Source organism: Alosa sapidissima, chromosome 11 (assembly GCF_018492685.1).
Source record: "Alosa sapidissima isolate fAloSap1 chromosome 11, fAloSap1.pri, whole genome shotgun sequence".
Classification (NCBI taxonomy): Eukaryota; Metazoa; Chordata; class Actinopteri; order Clupeiformes; family Clupeidae; genus Alosa; species Alosa sapidissima.
The window spans coordinates 13,930,184-13,950,235 of NC_055967.1; the positions used below are offsets into that span (position 1 = coordinate 13,930,184).

Here is a 20,052-nt window from a genome sequence, read left to right on the forward strand (position 1 = left end):
AAACACTGGATGTATAAACCAGAGGGGTGCACCACATAGTGGACAGTGTTTGACAGCTTGCGTGAGCCCAAGTAGCTTACTTTAAAGCGATATCGCGAGCTCCTGTCAAAATCTAGCAGTGGGCCTAACCAAAGATTCTAGAGCGGAACTACACACAAGGAAAAGCCTATGAAACAACATCACCAATAGGCTAGCCTATACGTTACACAATACCCTTGCCAATGCGCTAACTGACATTTATTTGAAATGTTATCAGCAAAGTTGTAAGGTGAAAACTTTATTTCACGGTGTGTTAAACAACGGTGTGTATGTGTATTTGAATGCAGTAAAGCAATTCGTTACACTCATCATACTTCCTGACGCTGAGGCCGTCGGCCCGCCGGCCCACAGTTGCAAGCGAGACGGCCACCATTCAACCCAAAAAAAGACATATAACCATTCCAATGACTCTGAAGCTGTTAAATGAAGGTAAATTAAGCTAAAAAACTTGCATATCAAGCTAAAAAACCTGCATAGTGTACCTTTAAACTCAGCTGACTGGTGTTAGCGCATAGCCATAGTTGCTGTTAAAATGCCTACTAGGCTAGCACTGGGAATCTAAACACTTCAACACCGACATGAAGCCTAACATGTTCAAAACTACTGCGTGTTATGGGTTAAGACATTACATTTCTTGAAGCATTTGGGAACACACTGAATTAACTGGAAAGTAGAGTCCCTGTTAGATTAGCTTGCTTGCAAATGCCGTTGTCCATGACCTGGCAATTTTATGGCAAGCGGTTTTAACATACCTTATGGCAAACCGTAGCCTAGAAATCTAGATGCGCCCCTAGCGGCAGCAAATTACATTTGCTGCCAGGGCTAGTCTAGCAACTCTCCGTTGGCTTGTGAGCTCCAGAAATCGAAACTCGAGTCGTTAGGTGGGCTTAACATAATGATTGATGGCAGAGTTGCAACGGTTTGGCTTGAATTCCCTGCTACTTAAAAAAACAAATAAGATGAATGTTGCTGCTGGCGAACAGTGTGACACGAGTTAAGCTTATATTAAGTTGGCAAACGTTTGAACTAGCCAACTAGCTTCGCTGGTGGGAAACGCATGGGACTCATAGCGCTGCCGCTGTCCTATTGCGTGCAGAGGGAATTTGAAAGACAACTGATTATCCCGCCCCTCGGACTGAGCACTGCGAACGGTGAGTGCCCAGACCCTATATTTTAATGTGGGTCTGGCTCGTCAGGCTAGGCAAACCGCCTACACTGGGTAAACTTGAAAGCAGAGCTCACCATTGAGTGTGCATGCATGGCAAGCCGTTTTAACATTTAAATGTATTATTTGTAGGAGCAATGAGATATTGATAGTAAATTGAATATAACAGCTCAATTTCATGTTCAAATTTGTCTTATCAATAAAAAAAAAAGCAATTCATGCTTTTTCACCATTCACCATTTTAATTTAATGCTTTTAATGCTTTTTCACCATTCACCATTTTAATTTAAAACATTTTAAAAACAAAGTACCGGTTCAGGCACCGCTTTGGCACCGGCACCGTTTTAAAAGTATCGATTTAGCACCGGTATCGGATAAAACCCAAACGATACCCAACCCTACTAATGATTCTACCATGATAGAAGGCAAGCACGACTGGTTCCTTATATTGTTGACGTAATGACTATGATTATTAGGAGTGTACTGTGACGTGAGAGTACAAGAGAGTCATTAGAATTAGGAGTTGATTGTTCAATATTGAGACTATTGCAAAAAACTACTTCTAATACGGCAGCCTACATTAGGCTACTGCTGGCACATGTTACTTGATCTAAAGCCTTTTGTGAGGATCCGGTCCAAAGATAATTGTTATCTGGGTTATGCAATTAGTCTTTACCTGTGCTGCAGATTTTCAGATGGCACTGGTGACCCTTTGCTGTAAGATGAACCGAGTTAGCATGTTGTAAAAAACAATACTGTAGGCCTAATATTTTAAGGCAATTAGACACTTAAAAAGTGTGTGTGTGTGTGTGTGTGTGTGTGAATCGAGTGATATGGCAAATCAAATAAATCCCTGATTTAATATAGAACAAATCCTTGGAGAGTTGAAAGGTCAAACGCATAAGAGAGCATGTTACACTGCACTGGTGTTGATAAAAGCTAGACTCATTGAGTGTTCATTAGAACTAAATTCCAGCTTTTTGTTGTAACACTGTGCGTAACACTAACCCTGTGAAGGGTGGACCGATACACTTCAAAAGTAGTTATTTTAAGTATGCTGATTTTGCCAGGTAGGTAGGTACTAGGTATCTAGTGGATAAGATCAGTTGCATATATATAATATTGTAAAAGTGCAACAAATACTGGTTTCGGTAGACTACATAGTTTACTGTTACATATCAAATGCACCTGTTAATGGTTCATGATATAGTATGGTAACAGTAAAGTGTGCAAACTGTGTATGTTCAACAGTAAATTATTATCTTTTTGTCTCTCACATTCAACAGTTTGAATTGTAGAGTGAACAGCATGTTGCCAGTTTGGACAGTTAGAGCATTAGGTAGTCTGTGCATAACATCTGCAATTGTCCAGACTGGTAAGGATGTGGTTTGGTTTCAAGAACATCCTCATTCTATAGGCCTGGCGTAGTGAGGCGGAATCGGAAGAGAAGGCCACACACGCCACTGAGTCAACCCCACCACCCTCCACCCATTGCACACACACAAACTGGTTGTGAAAGAGACTGTTGTGTGTGTGACTTAGTGGTGATGGTGGTGGGGGAGCATTGCAAGGTTTGACAGACTGTCAATAAGATGGTGTTCTTAAGCCCATACAGCAGCCTGAACTAGCATCTCCCTGGTTGAACAGGAAAACCATCTTTTCCTGCACGGCCAACTTTTCTCACAGAAGGTGAGTGATGTTGAATGTGCAAGTACTAGACACTACTTTCATTCACTAAAAGTGAACATTTTAATGTCCTGTTTTTGAAAGTTTTCAAAAGCTGCACTAGAGGTCATTCAAAATGTAGGTATATTTAGATTGAGATAATCATCATAAGTGTTTTATCTCCCAGTTCTAGAGGAAGGAAGAGAATGAAAGACAGCCGGTGACCTGGGCCTACACATTACCCAGCAGAGAGAAATTAGTGCGAAATCATGAGAGGAAATGCACACATCAATTGTGCCTCTATTTTGGCCCCTGGATCTGTTGCAGGCAGCTTTTAATGAAAGGCGACCATTGTTGGAAATGGCAAGCTGATACTTCAAAACAGATGAAATCATGTTCTGTGTGAACAGGAAACAGAATTCTAACCTCTGACCCGCCGTGTAATGAACTCCTAACATGTGTGCCAAAGGGCTGCATGCCTTCTATGTCTGACTGCAGCACAAGGAGGGGATCCACACTTCTGGCCATTACTGAGGACTAAAATGCTAAGTCATACGTCTGTCAGTAGGGACACATGGCTTGTCAGAGTGTTCTACGAAAGTAACTTTGAGGGGGTCTCCCCAGGACAATACTAACTCATATCGATTGTCTCAATTTAGAGAGAATAAAACCGCAACAATCCTTTTGCACCCCTTGAGAAAGCACTGAGTTCCACAGATTACGACATGACCTCTCTCCGGCATCAGCAGCCATGCTCCTGTAATGCCTTCCTCATAAGTGGGGCAAAGTGAACTTCATGTCCCCACATTCCCTCCAGCTCCCGAAAAATTTCATCAAGGCCACGACTCCCATAAGATGAGGCAGCCAGGACAGAAAAATCCCCCTTCTACTGTTTATCCTAACAGAGTGTAATGTAAAAACAGAAAAGCCACGTCTTCCTTTTGTGGAAGTGTCTGTTCAGATGGGTCTTGCACACGCAGGGGAAGGCAGTTTATATTTAGCCTGCACTTTGTCTGTTAACTCCGTGGTGACTGCGGAAGGAAGAGGCTTCTGTGCAGCAAACAGGGGAGCCATGACAATGTGCACCGATGAGCCGGGTCACTCAGAGCCCTGGTGAAGGGGGTGCATCACCTGAATCCTCTATTTTGCATTGCCAGGTTGGTTGAAACCTGCCTGCTGCTGTTTGTGTTCACAACCTTGAGATCGTATCCTCTTCACAGTTTTGATAAGCCACTGAAAGAATGTTTGACTGAGGAAAAGTACCACAGCTGCCGGTACAGAGCGTTCACACCATGAGAAATTGTTTCCCCAAGTGTTTGTTTGAGAAATATGTATGAAAACTGTGTGGAAGGTATCAGAATTAGTACCATTCAAAACTAAACTGAGCCATTTTACACTCCTTAACATTTGCATATTTTCCACTTATTTGTCTGTTTCTTTATCACATAGTCATACATTCTAAACTTGTGTTAAATATCTCATACGGTTTCTGTAATGTAGCAGAGGAACAGTGCATCTGTAATGGTGATTAAAGCTGATTACTTGTGACATTATAATCCCAAAATAAAATATTTTTTTCCTTTCTCATAAGTCCTATATTTGAGAGTATCGTAGTTCCTCAATGCAGTTTTTCTGAGTAGTTGTGTCTTTGTGGTTATAACCTGAAAACGTGTCATGTGCAGTAAAGGCGGGGGATCTTTTGCAAGAGCCCCTTGCAGACTCCCACAGCCATCACGAACCCATGTGTTTAAGGGTTAACGCTGTGAGCAGCTGCAGAGTGGTGTGGGCCTTCTGGTGTTCTACACATACTGAGAGAAGGGGCTCAGTCATTGGAATGAGTGGTTAAAAAAGGCCTTTTCCCTTCCACCTCAGCCTCCTCAGCCCATAATAATCTCAATGGAACAAGGCCATTCTGCCTGTGGCCCATTACAGATGCACGTTTCTATGAAGCCACCCAACAATGCATGCCTGCACATGAAAGTGATGCCTGGTCCTTAAAGAACCGGGGTGCAGCCTGCCCAAAGGGTCCGCACTTGAACCGCGGCCATTCACTGGAGGCCCTCCTTTTATCTGTCCGCACACTGAGCAAGCTGCTCGGAGCCTTAATTCTCCTGACCCCTCAGTGCAGTCGGATATTGTGCCATAATCCCTTTTTTCACTTGTTCTCATTTACGGGTTTGACTTTTTTTCTCTTCTCCCGGTTTCCCCTTTTTACGTTCCCCCTTTTCTGTTCTCTCTCCACCCCATTATGCCAAATTCTTCAGTACGTTCCCTGTGTCTTCCTCTCTCCCTCTCTCTCTCTCTCTCTCTCTCTCTCTCTCGCTCTCTCTCTCTGCCTCCAGGACCCAGCATTCCTCTGACCTTCCTTCCCCAGGCTGCCGGACACAATGTATTCCCAGTGTTTGGGGATTATCTATTGAGAAGACTGTGGCGACTTTGCCTCATAGCTCAGTGGAAGGGGACCAGGGCCCTCTAAAAGGGACATGAATTGTGTGAAAAGGGGAATTCAAGAATGCTCTGAGGTGGAGGGACATGCAGGGACCAGGGGGAAAGAGAACAAGGGAAAGAAAGCCAGAGAGAAAGTAGGATGGATGCAGACACTGGGGTTGGTGGTCATACTGATGTGTTAGTAGGCTAACTCACGTATGTCCAAAATGTCCTCTTTGACTCTGAATGACAACAGCATGGGGATTCTGTGTGAAATCATACAAGGGTTGACTGGAGTTCTCATCGTATGCCTTTTCACATTATTGATTTACTGTGATATATGTTTCAAAAACTTAATTTGAAGAAACTCCAGTGGCTCTTGTGCTCTCAAACATATGAAGATTTGTACTTACATTGTTACATTGTGGAATATAATATTTATCCCAGGCTGACATGGCAACCCATGTACATCTTGGCCTGTCCATAATTTTTGAGAAAGCAAGCGTAAATTGGACAAAGTATAAGTTCTATTTCCTTTACTCCAGTCCACCAGGGCGGTGCTGAAAGCACTTATGGAAGTGTCCTTGCAACCTCGTTAGCTTTCTTCCTTGTTAGCGACATTAAGTGAGTATGGTGTGGTTATGGGTTAATTATGGGGAAATTTCTGACGAATTTCATCGTAGAGGCTGACGTTAATGTTACTCAACACCTAATGTTATCTGTTTTCACTCCTGGCTGCTAGCTAAATTGTTGTCTGGTCACAGTGTAGCATCATATGCTTAGCCATGGTTGCCAAGGCTATCAAATACCCTACCCTTGGCTTACTGCATTGAGATTATTCCCTAATTTTGGGGTTCCTTATTAAGAGTACAAAGCAGACACCGTGATGGATCAAGATGCCAGCTCCCCTATCGACCCTATCTGCTGACACATGTGGAGGGCAGGATTCAGCACCCCAATCCCAATCACCTGAATCTAGGGGTGTGGCCATTGAGGCCTCAGGGCTGCTAATAGAGTGTTAAGTAGGGACCAGGAACACTGTTTTGAATGCAGAATCCCCCTGCCAGTTCTATGTGGGCAAGTGGAAGGTGTTCTGTGCTTGTTGTACTGAACATAACATCGACCCCTTAAGCTGCTCTGTTCCACAGACTTTGGATTCACACCAGTTAAGGTGTATGTGGCAGCATTAGCAGCTCACCATCTAGAGGTTGGAGGTGTTTCACTTGGAACCCACCAGATCCGAGTCCCCCTTGTTATGTGCAGTATTTATCATGGGACTTGATTATAGCACTTGACCCCCTTTGTTTTCCCCCATATGAGCCCTAACATTAAGTGGATGTCCTTTAAAACGTGCCTGTCTAAACAGTGCCTGTCCTATTGGGTAGTGGAGGCAATGCTGCATTCCATTGCAAGTTGGAAGTTGATAATTCTGTGTGAATTTTCCAGACTTCAGATCTAAATGTGTTCCAGGGCATCTGCTCAGGAAAGCATGAATGCCCACCAGAAACAGAAACAGAAAACATTAGAAACTAATATCAATGTTTGTTTGACTAGCCTCATTGATGTAGGAAGCTAACAGAGATGAGATGAGTTGGTTAGTGGGTTATTCATGCTCGCAGATCAACTGAATGAAAATGGATATGCCACTACAAAGTTATAGCAAGTTTCACAACACAAACACAAATAAAAGTAAAGATCGACAAGCACGTCATTCTGCTTAAAGTTCAGTGTGTGTGCCGCCATATTGCTATGACGTCAATTCAACCAACTCAATATGAATCTTACCCGAATTGGAATTCCATTCTATTGCAGAGGTTGTTTTTTCTCAAGTTCTGGGTACAATGGAACTTAGCATAATTACCCATGCCTACAAATCCACAAGACCAGGCGGTCTTCCACTAAGTCTTAGAACCACAGTTACATACGTAACCAGTGTTTGGTTATGTATTTGGGATGTATGGCTGAATAGTTTTTTTTGTTTTTATCCAAAACACATATAAAATGTAAAGAACATAAGAAAGTATATTAGGACCATCAATATAGTTTTGTTTCTCTTCTTAGGTGGTTGCAGCTATGCTACTGCTACTCATCTTCTTAGAGGCAACAAGTATGTTTTCTTTATCTTCCAATATAACTTCCTATGGGTAATGGCATGTGCGTGTCAGACACTGCATTTGTCCATGTAATCTCTAAAAGGTTTCCCAGGCCTCCTCATGACACCATTTCCCTGTGGATAATCGCCTCTAGTGCAAAGCCCGGGCTCACTGTGTCCTCTGGACAACACAGAACTAAGCACGGATCGCAATTATGCAGTACTGAGTGTGGTTGCTGCCCGCTCTCTTACTAGCAGGTTTGTGAATGGAGCAGGGGGCCACGTTTTTTTTTTTTCTGGGGCCATGTTTGGGATGATTGACCCTTTCAGTCATCCTCTGGGTGTGGATTCCTAAAAGACTTTCAGGAAGAACACCCAACCCCCTCAACCCAACCTCCAAGCTCCCATCTCTCTCTTTCTCCTTCTCTCTCTCTGTTTCTCTTTGAGAGCTTTCCCAGCCTCCGCCCTGGACAGATGAGGCTCCAGAGAGTGCGGCTGAGCTGTCAGCACATCTGAGACAGAGGCCGAAGTAATCCTCCAGGAGAGGGACGAAAGAAAAAAATGTGAGGAGGGTAAGGGGTGATTAAGGGAGGGAGAGAGAGAGAAACAGGGAGGATGACCACAACTCCTGGCAAAGCCATCATCACCACCACTCACGATGGCCTCAGACCTGAGACAAACTGCGTCGTGCTCATTCATCTACAGATGCATCTACAGATGAACACACACACACACATGCTGGGGTGACACCCATGAGTGGCTGAGTTACTCAAGCATGTGAGAGGGTAACTACAGTGTGACGCCCACAACATACATGTGGCAGTGGGGTTTGATGTACTGGAAAGCAAACCACCATAGCTGACACTTAACCGTTTCTTGGCAATGATGTGTTATAGTCCTCAAAAAGTCTCATATGGATAAATAAGGGTGGCCTTATGGGCTTATATGATCTTTCCCAGGCTTGCGAGCAAACACTTGTATTTCTCAGCTAAAAAAAAAAATGTAATTCAATTGTAGGTTGAGAAGGTTTTTCGTGTAAACCTGTAAACATGTGACTTCGAGCTCAAAAACACCATGACAGCAATTATCAAATTTGCTGGTGAGAGCTTCAGAAATAACCCTGGGAGTCCAGGTCATGGAGACACACGTGTTTCAAGCATGTTTAAAAGTCCTCCTGAAATGTTATCAGTTTATCTTTGTCAAGATGTCTGCTGTAGATTTTATGCTGTGTTTGCCTCGCGTCCCTATACGCTTTTTTTCTAATGTATATCTCTATCATTCCACACGCCTAATGGAGATTGGATGAGGCCATTGATGTTTTTGGTGTGGGGGGCCTGCCTGCTGCATGCCTCTGTGCTGTGTCTCCTAGCAGCAGCCATCCACGTTATGTGGCCTTTCTTCCTGGGGCATTGCCACCCCTGAAAGTGACTTACTTCAGGCATATTTTTCTCTTTCTCTCTCTTTTCTGTCTGTCTACTCACCCCCCCCCACACACACACACACACACACACACACACCCTCCACCCAAACTCACCACCACAACCCCATCTCCCCTCTGCCCGCTTTCTGCATGAATAGGCACTAGTGGCCTCCTGCCAAACGCACCCCATCCCTCCTTTAAGACACATCCCTCCCAAGCAAAGGCCCCCCTTTCATGTACTGGGGCCTTGGAGTGGCACTGGGGACTTTTAAAGGGCATTGTTGTGAAGATGAGGCCTCGCTCTGTGGAGTGAGCGCGGAAGGAGGAGGCAACAATGAGAGCCGATTGAGGCCTCATGCAGTCCCCAAGACGCAGGCATGTATATTAATTCACACAGCCTTGTCGGTCGCCCAGCACTGAGAGGGGCAGCGGAGCCAGTGACAGCCTCGGAGGAGACAGTCTCGCTTTTGAGGAGCGATGGGCCCACGTTTCGGGGCGAGGGGAGGAGGAGAGTGATGAAGGGAGGTGTGTGTGTGTGTGTGGGAGTGTGTGTTTGTGTGTGTGCGTGCGTGTGGTGGTGGGGTGACCAGAGTGAGGTGACAGTCCAAAAAGAACACTGTGCTCTCACCCCCGCAGCCTGATGCCAACTGTGTAAAAGCAAAGGCAGCTTTTCAGGCCCCTGCTGCCATCCCCTGACGCATAGTCTGCTAAACGCTGCTCTTCACTGACAACGACTTTCCTTTGTGTACCTGTAGATGTTGCTATTTATTTCACACCCGTGAAAGCCCATCTAAGTGTCTGATGAAGTGTAACTGGGGGACCTCACCAAGGACCCTTACATGCTCCCTGCATTCTTAAGACCCTTGGGATGGTGTCTTCAGTGTAGTAGAACAACAGGCTTGTGCCTCGGAGCACAACATGAATGACATATTCACGGCCCTAGCCAGCTATGAGGTCAGAGATGTACGGACATTGGCAATTATTTTTCAGATTCAAAAATATAAATCAAAGTGAAATAAGACTGCTTGAAAAGTCCAATCTGAGACTTTGTCATCTAAGTTTCTGCATGTAGGCTATAATTTGTCATTTAGTGTCTGTTGCATGTGAGATTTAAGAGAGGGTGCAGGTGTGCAGTCACTTCCTCCCAATACTTCATATCTTTAGAACTTAAACTGACAGCAGTTCAAAATATGAGACAGATGCACATAGGCGGCAGGTGTTTTGCTCGTAAACAGGGTTAATTATGCATTCTGTAAGACAAAAGCAACAATCAAAATAGCATTGTCTGTAAGAAGTGTTCTAAAATAGTACTTATAGTAAATAGTAATGTCTATGTTACTTATTCATGATACAATGATTATGTATGTAACTATTAAGTATTGTTACACATTGATAAATATAACCTTTCTCCACACATACCTTACATTACTAATCCAACAAACTAGTTTAGCAATGAATCCCCAAATCCACTGGAAAAACACCACACACAAAAAAGACCACACACAAAATGTCAAATGTTTAGACAGAATACCATGATCGTCTATCTTTCTTAAATACACCACAGTCTGAAGAAACTGCATGGCACATTAACTCTAAGCCAAAGTATCTTCTGCGGATACGGTCTGTGCACGGTGAGGATGATACAGATTTCGTCACCAGCACTATCTGCTGTGTTTGTACGGAATTTTCCATTGACTGCATGTGCATGCAAATTTTCAAGCACTGGATCAGATTAACAGAAAAAAATATCTTTGAATACTAATGGTCCTTTTAGCAGAAACTTGCATACAAAGGATCTTGGTGTACAGATATTAATGATGAGTATCTGCACCTAGGGATTAAACCTACAGAAGACAGGCTGGTATAACAAGAAATGTTTCTATATATCATGCTTCGGTGAATTATAATTTGACAATCAGCAATTTGATTACCAGCAACCTGTAACTAGGTAGCAACTGCTATTTAGATAAAGAAGTAAAGCTATACATAATAACTGTCTTTTGCAAAACGCAGAAACTATTGGGTGACACAGCTTGTGCTGCTGAGAGACAAATCAGGAGTATACTTTGGAGACGCCATTACGCACGTCCTAATGACTGTACGACACTACTGTATCCGCAGACACACAAAGGCTCTTGATCTCCAGTAAAATAGCCTTTTACAAACAGCAACAGTGGCTTTATATTTCATAAATCTTAACCTATCCCCCAAACCTTCCCCCATCCTGGACCTCACTCATTTGAAAAAATGTAGTTACGGCCCTGGATGTTACAGCCCTGGATGTGTTGCATTAGATCTCTGGTGCTAGCATGCTGTTGCTTTTTTTCAGTTTGCAGGAAGTGCAAGAGCTATTTTATGTTGTAAATTAGCATTAGCACCTAACTTGTAAGTGCTGGGCAACAGTCACAGCAGTGCCTAAGGGTGTTATTTGATCTGCGGTCCTTTTGACACCTATTTGATGTCTGAGGCACGTCTCTTAACCATCTGATGCATACATGATGGCCGTATGAGCAGGGCCGTGGTGATTTTCCACAGTTCACTCACTCAACCACACACACAGTGAAACACATGAAGAAACTCTGAAGGCTCACTCGCATACACACTTCCTCGCTCCAGATTCAACCCATTTACCTGATTACATTTTTATATTGAGGCATTATATAAGCGGGAATGGAAGTCAGAAGACTAGTGTTCAAATGATACAAGGAAGAAGGTGTGTGTCAATGGTCAACCCTTGCTGTAAAGTCATTATCTTCATCTTTCATCAGTGAGCTGACTGAGAAATTTAACTTTTGTCAGACTTTGCAGCAAATGATCTATAGTTGCTTCCTGTTTGTTATGGTTGCCTAGTTACTATGCTTGCTAGATATGGAAATCTCTAAATAATAGCAGGCAGTTGGACAGTACCATTTACATAAAATGATAGCGTGCTCATTGATCTATCTAATCTAATCAATTTAAGTTGATAACGTGTGAATGACTACTGTGAATTCCCTGGAAAGGATGACAAAGAGGAAACTAAGAAATACTTTGGTACACAAATGTTACGCCTTCTACATGTGAATGAAACTCATGGTTCTCCCCCTCTGTCTCTCACACACACACACACGCACGCATGCACGCACGCACACACACACACACACACACACACACACACACACACACACACACACACACACACACAAACACAGACAAATGTTAACCATTCTGTTTGAATTACTGCTCTGCAGTGCTGCTTCCAGTTGTGAGGTTTGAGTCTCTCCGATCACAGCAATATTGCTTGGGCCTCTGCAGGCCTCTTTCCTCTGAGACCCCTTCTGTTGTTCTTCTGTTACTCATGATTTAGACAGAACAGCTGCAGGAAGAACCCGGGGAATGAAAGTGAAGGGAAGTGAGCTGACCTGCGTACCTGAATTAGCTTAGCGTGGAACAAAGCTTAATATACAAAGCAACCAAAACAAGATTAGCCATGTTTAGCAAACAGGATTGTCCAGTGGAACTCACAATTCATATGTGTGTAAACATGACACGACTGGTATTTGTAAGGCCATGCCAGTTGCATTTGGCCATGTTGTTAAGTAGGAAAAAAGTTTCATCAGACAGTTTCCATTAGGAAACATTGAGTGCCTCAATATCTGATTTTCTGTATTTACCCAAAATATGTGCACATGTGGATAAGGGGACAGATAGGGCGCCCTCGGGTACTGGCATGGGATAAAATGTTCTGTCATAACAGCCTCTCTTAAATCAATCAAAGCCATTGTCTTTTACACCATTAATTAACAGCTAGCCAACCTTTGTTCACCATAAATCTCTAAAAAAAAAGAGTGTCACTCTTTTTTAACCACATGCTTGATTTATTAATGTTCAGCGAGGCCTCCTTTTTTATTGGAATTGCACATGTCTGTAGAGGTTGGGGCGTTTGAGGGGTTAAAATGCCAGAGGATGTTGAGGAGCAGATGTGCATGGGGCTGTCCTCAAATCCTCTTGGCCCCGCTCCAAATCATTGTCTCCCAGCGCATTGTTGATCTGCTCAAAGATGAAGCCATGCACATTAACATGACATAACTATTAAACAGGAAGCCTGATAATGTGATCCATCGGGTGCAAAGTATACATTGCTTATTGACCACTTGTTACATTGACTGTCTGAGAAGAATTCTCATTGAATTCTGCTGCATGAAATAGTGTGTAAAAACAGTTGATGTTGTCAAATACAAAAACTGTGAAAAGAACTCTGAATTTGTAACAAAAATGTATAGAATATAAGTATAGTAATGTAGATCCTTTGATTCAAGTGAAAAAAATATATTTAGCTATGTACAATTACAAATTATTTAGATTACAAAAGATCATCTTTTCATTTACAGTAGTTCAGTGCATCTTTGTGGCTGTGCTGCCCTATTTAAATAGCCTGAGTGCAAACGTGTTGAGATGTTGGAGGTTTGTTCTCATGAGCGTGCATGAGCTCAGAGGAAGAGAACGGTGGGGGTGTCATAACACTGGAAGTGATAAACGTAACTGTATTTTATCTCTGGAATTCAACCACTTGGCAAGGATATGTCAAATATAGCCCCTGGGAAACAACCACAAAGGATAAAGGGGTTGTTCCACTCCAGCCAGTCTGACCACCCAAACACACACACACACACAAACACACACACATTCTCGCTCTCTCTTCTCTCTCTCTCTCTCTTTCTGTGTGTGTGTGTGTGTATGTGTGTGTCTAATTGGCAACCTCACTTAAACAAGTGTCTTCTTATCAGTTATGGAGGGTATAATATCAGAAGAGGGGAAGTATTTGGTTGCCATCGTCACTTCGGCAGAGGTGCCATGCGGGAGCACGGGTGGGCCAGTGCACAAGCGCTGAGCGAGGGCCAGAGCATGCGGCCGAGCAGAGCAGAGCAGAGCCGAGCAGGCCCGGTGCCATGGGGCAGCAGTGGGAGGGCCGGGGGGTGAGGCCAGGGGTGGTGGAGAGCCTGACAATCAGGGCCTGCAAACCTCCCAGCAGGACTCTGTCTGACCCACTCTCTGGGGAAGAGTGACCCCAACCAAAGACCAGTGTCTCCAGTGGCCAACAAAGGAGATTTCCACCACCGCTTCTTTCTCAGCCCCCCCCCCCCCTTCACACCCCACACTGCCACCCCCCTGCCCAAGCCCTCCTCCTCGCCTCTGTATCGCTAGGCAGATTTGCTCCCACACTCCTACTCTCTTTCTCCCTCTCTCTCATTTCATTCTTTCTTTCTTTCTCTTTCTCTCTCTATCACTGTGCTCCTCACACAATTGTAACATGTAGAATTTGGGAGTATACCACAACAGATGTGAACAAAACAGAGACAAAGGCTATAATCAGAGAAATAAATGTTTTTCAGAGGGGAGGTGGTCTCAGTGTAAATCCCTGCGGTTCAAAGTGGCAGCCGTGAGTTGAACATCTTTTTGTCCTCAGTTCTGCTATTCAATTCACTTTTAATATTTAATGAAGCAGCGGTTGTACTTCTTCAGGGTGGAAAGGGTGGACAGGACTCTCCTGTCCACAACGGACCAACTTTACATCTTGGAGAGTTGCACGACTTGTTCAGTGAGGAAATCTTTGAGGTGAGATTTTTTTTTTTTCTGAATGGTGACGGCCCGACCACCTCCTTTCTTTTACAAATGGGCAGGCGGTGGGGGCCGGGCAGATGTGGGTCACATGTGGTTGAGGGCCACAGGTGAAACAGACAGAGCACAGGGGCCTCGTTTGCATCTGAATAGCTCAGCTAAAACGTCACTAATCTGACAGGCTGCCTTAAAAAAGGAGAGAGAGAGAGAGAAAAAAAGTTGCTGAATTGGGTTGTTGGGTGGGTGTGTGTGTGTGTAGAGTTTGGGAGAAATTGAGTGGTACCCCAACCCCCCAGAACTTTGCACTGAAAGACTGGAAGAGACCCCCCTCCACACACACACAAACACACACACACACACACACACACACTCACACACACACACACACACACAGACAGACACACACACACACACACAAACACACACACACACACTCACATATGCACATGCACACGTACACACAGCCACACACAATACACAAAGCCACACACAGATTATTTCAAACATCTGCATAAAGACTCACCAAATACACACACACACACACACACACACACACACACACACTCATACGCACACACATTCGCACATACACACACACACACACACACACATACATTCAGACACAGAGAGACAGACAGAGAAAGAAAACACACACACACACACACACACACACACACATTCAAACACACAGAGAGACAGACAGAGAAAGAACACACACACACCAATCATCTGGATCAGAGAGAGAGAGAAAGAAAGAAAAAGAGAAAGATGGATAATCAATAGGTCAGAAGGAGAAAAGATCTCACCCCTCTGAGACCCTTTGGGATAAAAAGGAAGGCCAGGGGAGATTGTTCCTTGATGACATTTATCACTCCTGGTCACCTGTCTCCCTCAGAATCACATTTTAAGTCTTCCTTCAAATTTCCCTAAATGCATCACAACAAAGAACAACCCACAAAAGAAAGCCATGCCCATGCTGAAGTTATGAAATCTTAGTTTTGAGTTATGAAAGTTGTGGATCTTACTTTATGATAACCTTAAGAGAAAATTAATTTGACTCATGCAACATTGTCATTCTGCATGTCCACTATGGGGCCCAAACACAAACAGCAGGACCACTGGGCACCTGAGCGAGAGCCGGTGCGGTCCCCTGGACCCTGAGACCCAGCGCCAGGCTGTGAGCCGCCACCGCCACCATCACTCAGATAAAAGCGCCTGTGTCACCCCGCTTGTCATCAGGGACGGGATGGGGAGCCCTCAGTGCGCCCAGAGGCCTCCGGGCTGAGCATGTCGCCAGTGTTCCTGGGGAAATGGCCATGAAAGCCTGGGTCACGGAGATGGGAAGGAGGTCAGGGGAGGATGCACTTTTGATATGGTGATCTAGTTCAGTCCGCTCTCACAGACTCTGGAGCTGTGGGAAGACTCCTTTGGTCAGCCAGCAGCAGGCACCTGCATTGTGTTCAGCTGGCGCCCAACATAGAGATGCTGACCTGAACTCCATTATTATACGCTACACATAAAGAGCAGCCAAAATGGTGATTAAAAATACGACTTAAAAGTGATCATTAATATTTGTCAGATGTTATTTTATATTTATACATAAATAAATCTATTTCATATGTACGTGTATACATATGCATAAGGTTACACACACACACACACACACACACACACACACACACACCATTTTTGAAGCTGACTTAACATTCAATATCGGATGTATCCCATCATAAAATGCAACAATAAACTGACCTGATGTCAATACCATCCCTCAAAGAATGAGACTCTCTGTAAAAATCCTGTGGTATTAGTAAGGTAACTTGAGCGCATTCACAGTGTTCCCTCTTGTAATGGAACTTGCTCTCTTATTAAATAATAAAGTGGCAGTTTCCAAAGGGGATGCCCAGTGACTCACAAAGCTTTTGGGATGGCAAGCATGTTTGCGTGGGGAGTGTAAAGGTAAAGGGGTAAGAAATGTCTTAAAGTGCCATACTGGTGCCTGTATAGTATCAGTGACGTTTTGTGCTCTTTACACTCAAATGGCTCGGCAGACAAGAAAGGCTCCTCCATGGTGTACATATTTTCCCATATGTGCAGAGGAAAATGGAAACTTGCGCCCCCCCCACACACACACACACACCACCACCACCACCCCTCACCCCTCAAATAACTAAAAAGCTTCAGAGTTTGGAATTTATTGAGAGGGGGAAATGTGGTAACAGGAGTTGTGTGGGGAGAGGGGGTGCATCTTTGTTGGTGCTTAGCCTAAGGACTGAAAGCAGAGACTCTTGTTTTAGAGACGGGTGGGGGGCTATTGATGGAGGTGCCAGCTTAAGACAAATATCTTTAGGCTGTGCTGCTGTTCCCAACAACTGAAACTCATGAGAAAGGTTCAGTGAGAAATGCATGGGCCTTTGTTTCCAAGTGGCTAAAAAAGTACAGGTAATGTTTATACTAGGAATCATTCAAAAAGACTGAAACGCTTATCTCCAGTTTCATAATAGAACTGATAATGCTTTTGCCCACTGACACATTTTGTACTTAGACAAGAAAAGGTCCAAGCTGTTCATATGCCAAGAAGAAATTCCAAGCTGATTTTTTTTGTCAACATGTTACTGCCTATTTCGCACAGTAGGCTAATATTCACATGGCATGGTATCATTGCAATTGACTCAATGCACTTATGTTACAAACTGTACATGATTTTGCCCACTATCACCTTTGTACATGAAAGCTAAAGTGAAAGCAAAAGTCAGCAGTGTTGCTGACAGAACACCTTGGTTAAACAGTAGTATGTGGAGGGTTTCAGTAATCAGATAACTTACCTTAAAACTGTAAAGGACAAACACTTGGCTCTGAACATGACTTCTTAAGCAAACACCTAAACAAGTTGTTGTTGTCAACTACCAGTAGACCATTACAATCACAAACAGAGTGAGAATATCAACATACTGATTTATTTGTGTTTAGTGAAAAGTAAACACAGTCCTCTGCATCTGGTCTTATTGTACTCAACACACTCACTCCCTGACACTGGCAACATTTCCCAGAATGCTTTGAGGTCCAGCCATCTTCTCCCTCTTAATAGGATTTCAGGCAATGGTGCTAAACTCCCTTGTGAAATGGAACTCTTATTCTTGTCTCTTGTTCTTTGACGCCCAGCTACAAAGTTCATTAAAACATGAGGGAGCGTGTAAACCGTGGGTCACTTTATGCAGGGGGAGAATCTACTGACCTGCCTCACTAGACAGAAGCAGGCCTCTCATTGAGCACAGACAAGTGTAAAACGTGATTAGAGTTTTGGCAAAACGCGCTCACATCGCCTGTCACTGACCCCCCTTCGCCAGCGCTCTGCGTGCAGCAGGCAGATAGCTCCCAATGTCGCTTTAATAATGAAGAAGAGGACAGTGGGAGCGCTCTGGTGCAATAGCTAGCTTTACCAGCACATACACCCAGTGGGAGCGCTCTGGTGCAATAGCTAGCTTTACCAGCACATACACCCAGTGGGAGCGCTCTGGTGCAATAGCTAGCTTTACCAGCACATACACCCAGTGGGAGCGCTCTGGTGCAATAGCTAGCTTTACCAGCACAGACACCCAGTGGGAGCGCTCTGGTGCAATAGCTATCTTTACCAGCACAGACACCCAGTGGGAGCGCTCTGGTGGAATAGCTAGCTTTACCAGCACAGACACCCAGTGGGACTGGTGACAGGAGAGGCACAAGTGTTATGATAACAGCTGGTAATGATTTCATTTGGAGAAATAAATCTTTTGGAGAGTTCTGAGGCAGATGATGATGTTTCTCCAAAAGGCCTAGCGTAATAAACATTATGGAACAACATTTAAAGAGATTAATGGCATAATCATTAACATTCATTAGTCACCAACATTAGCATTAACAGCTTCCCATTAATGATGTTGTATTTCAAAATAATTTTGAAATTACAGACAAATAGGCTTCATATGGGTAAATATGATCCCTAAATTGATGGAAGTGATAGCATTAATGGAGTGTCTTCAAATAGTACCTTATCATGTATCTGTCTTTTATGTAACATAGTAAGATAAGATAAGAAAAGATAAGATAAGAAATACTTTAGTCATCTCTAAGGAAATGTGGCTATCATGCTTTCAGTTTGACAGTATGAAGTACATGTGCATATGTTGCTGGACTTCACCTGTCTTATAGCCTGGAAAATCCAGACCCTGGTAATCTAGAAAGATTAAGGGTCTGGCCACGAATAATGTAATGGCCCAACTCGAGGGGCGGCAACAAGCATGCATTTAAAAATCTCACTGCACACAATTGGATAACACTAGACCATGTTTACTCTGAATGATTTTGGACTTCGACGCAATCGGATAACACTACGACCAAAGTGTACTGTCCTCCAACGTTGCAGCGCTGTCTTCATCAGTTTAGCTGGCTCCCCGGGATATCGGGGTAAAAGTAACGTGCATCATTGCTCATTGCCAGAGTGTCTCGCAGAGACAATTCCATTGTGCTGGAACTCTGGATTTCCAGGGTACCTGTCTTAGGCACTAGTCTTACTCTGCTGCTGTTGTGCTAGATTCCCATGTTTAGCCTAGCGTTAAGAGTTTCTCAAAGTTTCTCAGCACAGGGAGGTCAGATTCTGTAAAATACCTTATGTATATGTGAAGGGGCAGAAACAAAAGACACTGCAAAGAGCGCATGTGCTGAAAACCTGACAGAAACATCCATTCCCCACTTCATGAGGAATTCATCGCGATTATGTTGGTGTCACCCGCAGCCACACCATAAAAACCGTAGAGACAACACAAACGTGTCACCATGTGGCAACACAAATAAACAAAGTCAAGAGTGTCGAGTCTCTTCACACAAACGCAATACAAAAAAACAAAACACACTCGGCATCCCTGTGGCCCACTGCCCATTAGTGGGAAGCCCTAAATGACAGTCTCATCCTTTTGGTTGGTGGCAGACGAAGAGAGGGGCCGTCCCGACAGCCAGTAGCTGGTGTGAATGGGAGGATTGGGGGGGAGGGGGGCTACGGGAGGCTGGGGGAGGGTTGGGGGGGACGAGCACCTTCAAACAGCGGGCTGTCTCCTGCTTGGCAGGCCTCCTGAGCCCAATCTCATCAGGCCGTGTCGCTGCCCATGGCAGGCGGGATGCACGCTGCCCAGCCTTGAATAATTGAAGGAATGCTGCCTCTTGTGCCCAGGCCATGAGAACCTGACCTGCACTGATATTTAATCTGCCACAGGGCCCCAGCTGCCCGTCTGCTGGCCGGCCGCTCTTCCTGCGCCGCCCAACAGAAGTGCAGCCAGCGCAGGGGGCACCAGCGGCCAGGCCCAGCATCACCTGGAGCCCTCAATCTGGACCCGCAAAATGTATGCATTGTTGGATAACTTATACAGATAAGTACAACTGTGTATGTGCGTATGTGCGTGTGTGTTCGTCTGCGTGTGCGCACAAGTGTGCTTGTGTGTGTCTGTGCATGTGTGTCTCTGTGCGTGCGTGTATGTGCGTGGGTTTGAAAGAAAGCGAGAGGGAGAAAGTCCTCAATGTTAAAGTTCATGGGTAAAGGGATATTGCTGATAAGGCGGATTGATAAATCTACAAACCATTCCTTGACCAGCATCATTTCCATAGCCTTCACCGCCC

At 44.3% G+C, this 20,052-nt stretch overlaps 1 long non-coding RNA gene across 1 annotated transcript; it reads left to right on the forward strand.

The window, feature by feature from the left end:
• The first annotated feature begins 2,415 nt into the window (after nucleotides 1-2,415).
• On the forward strand, nucleotides 2,416-4,452 carry LOC121724219. Its single transcript, XR_006035164.1, has 2 exons — nucleotides 2,416-2,893; nucleotides 3,057-4,452. It is a non-coding gene; the product is annotated as an uncharacterized LOC121724219 (long non-coding RNA).
• The last annotated feature ends 15,600 nt before the right edge of the window (nucleotides 4,453-20,052 follow it).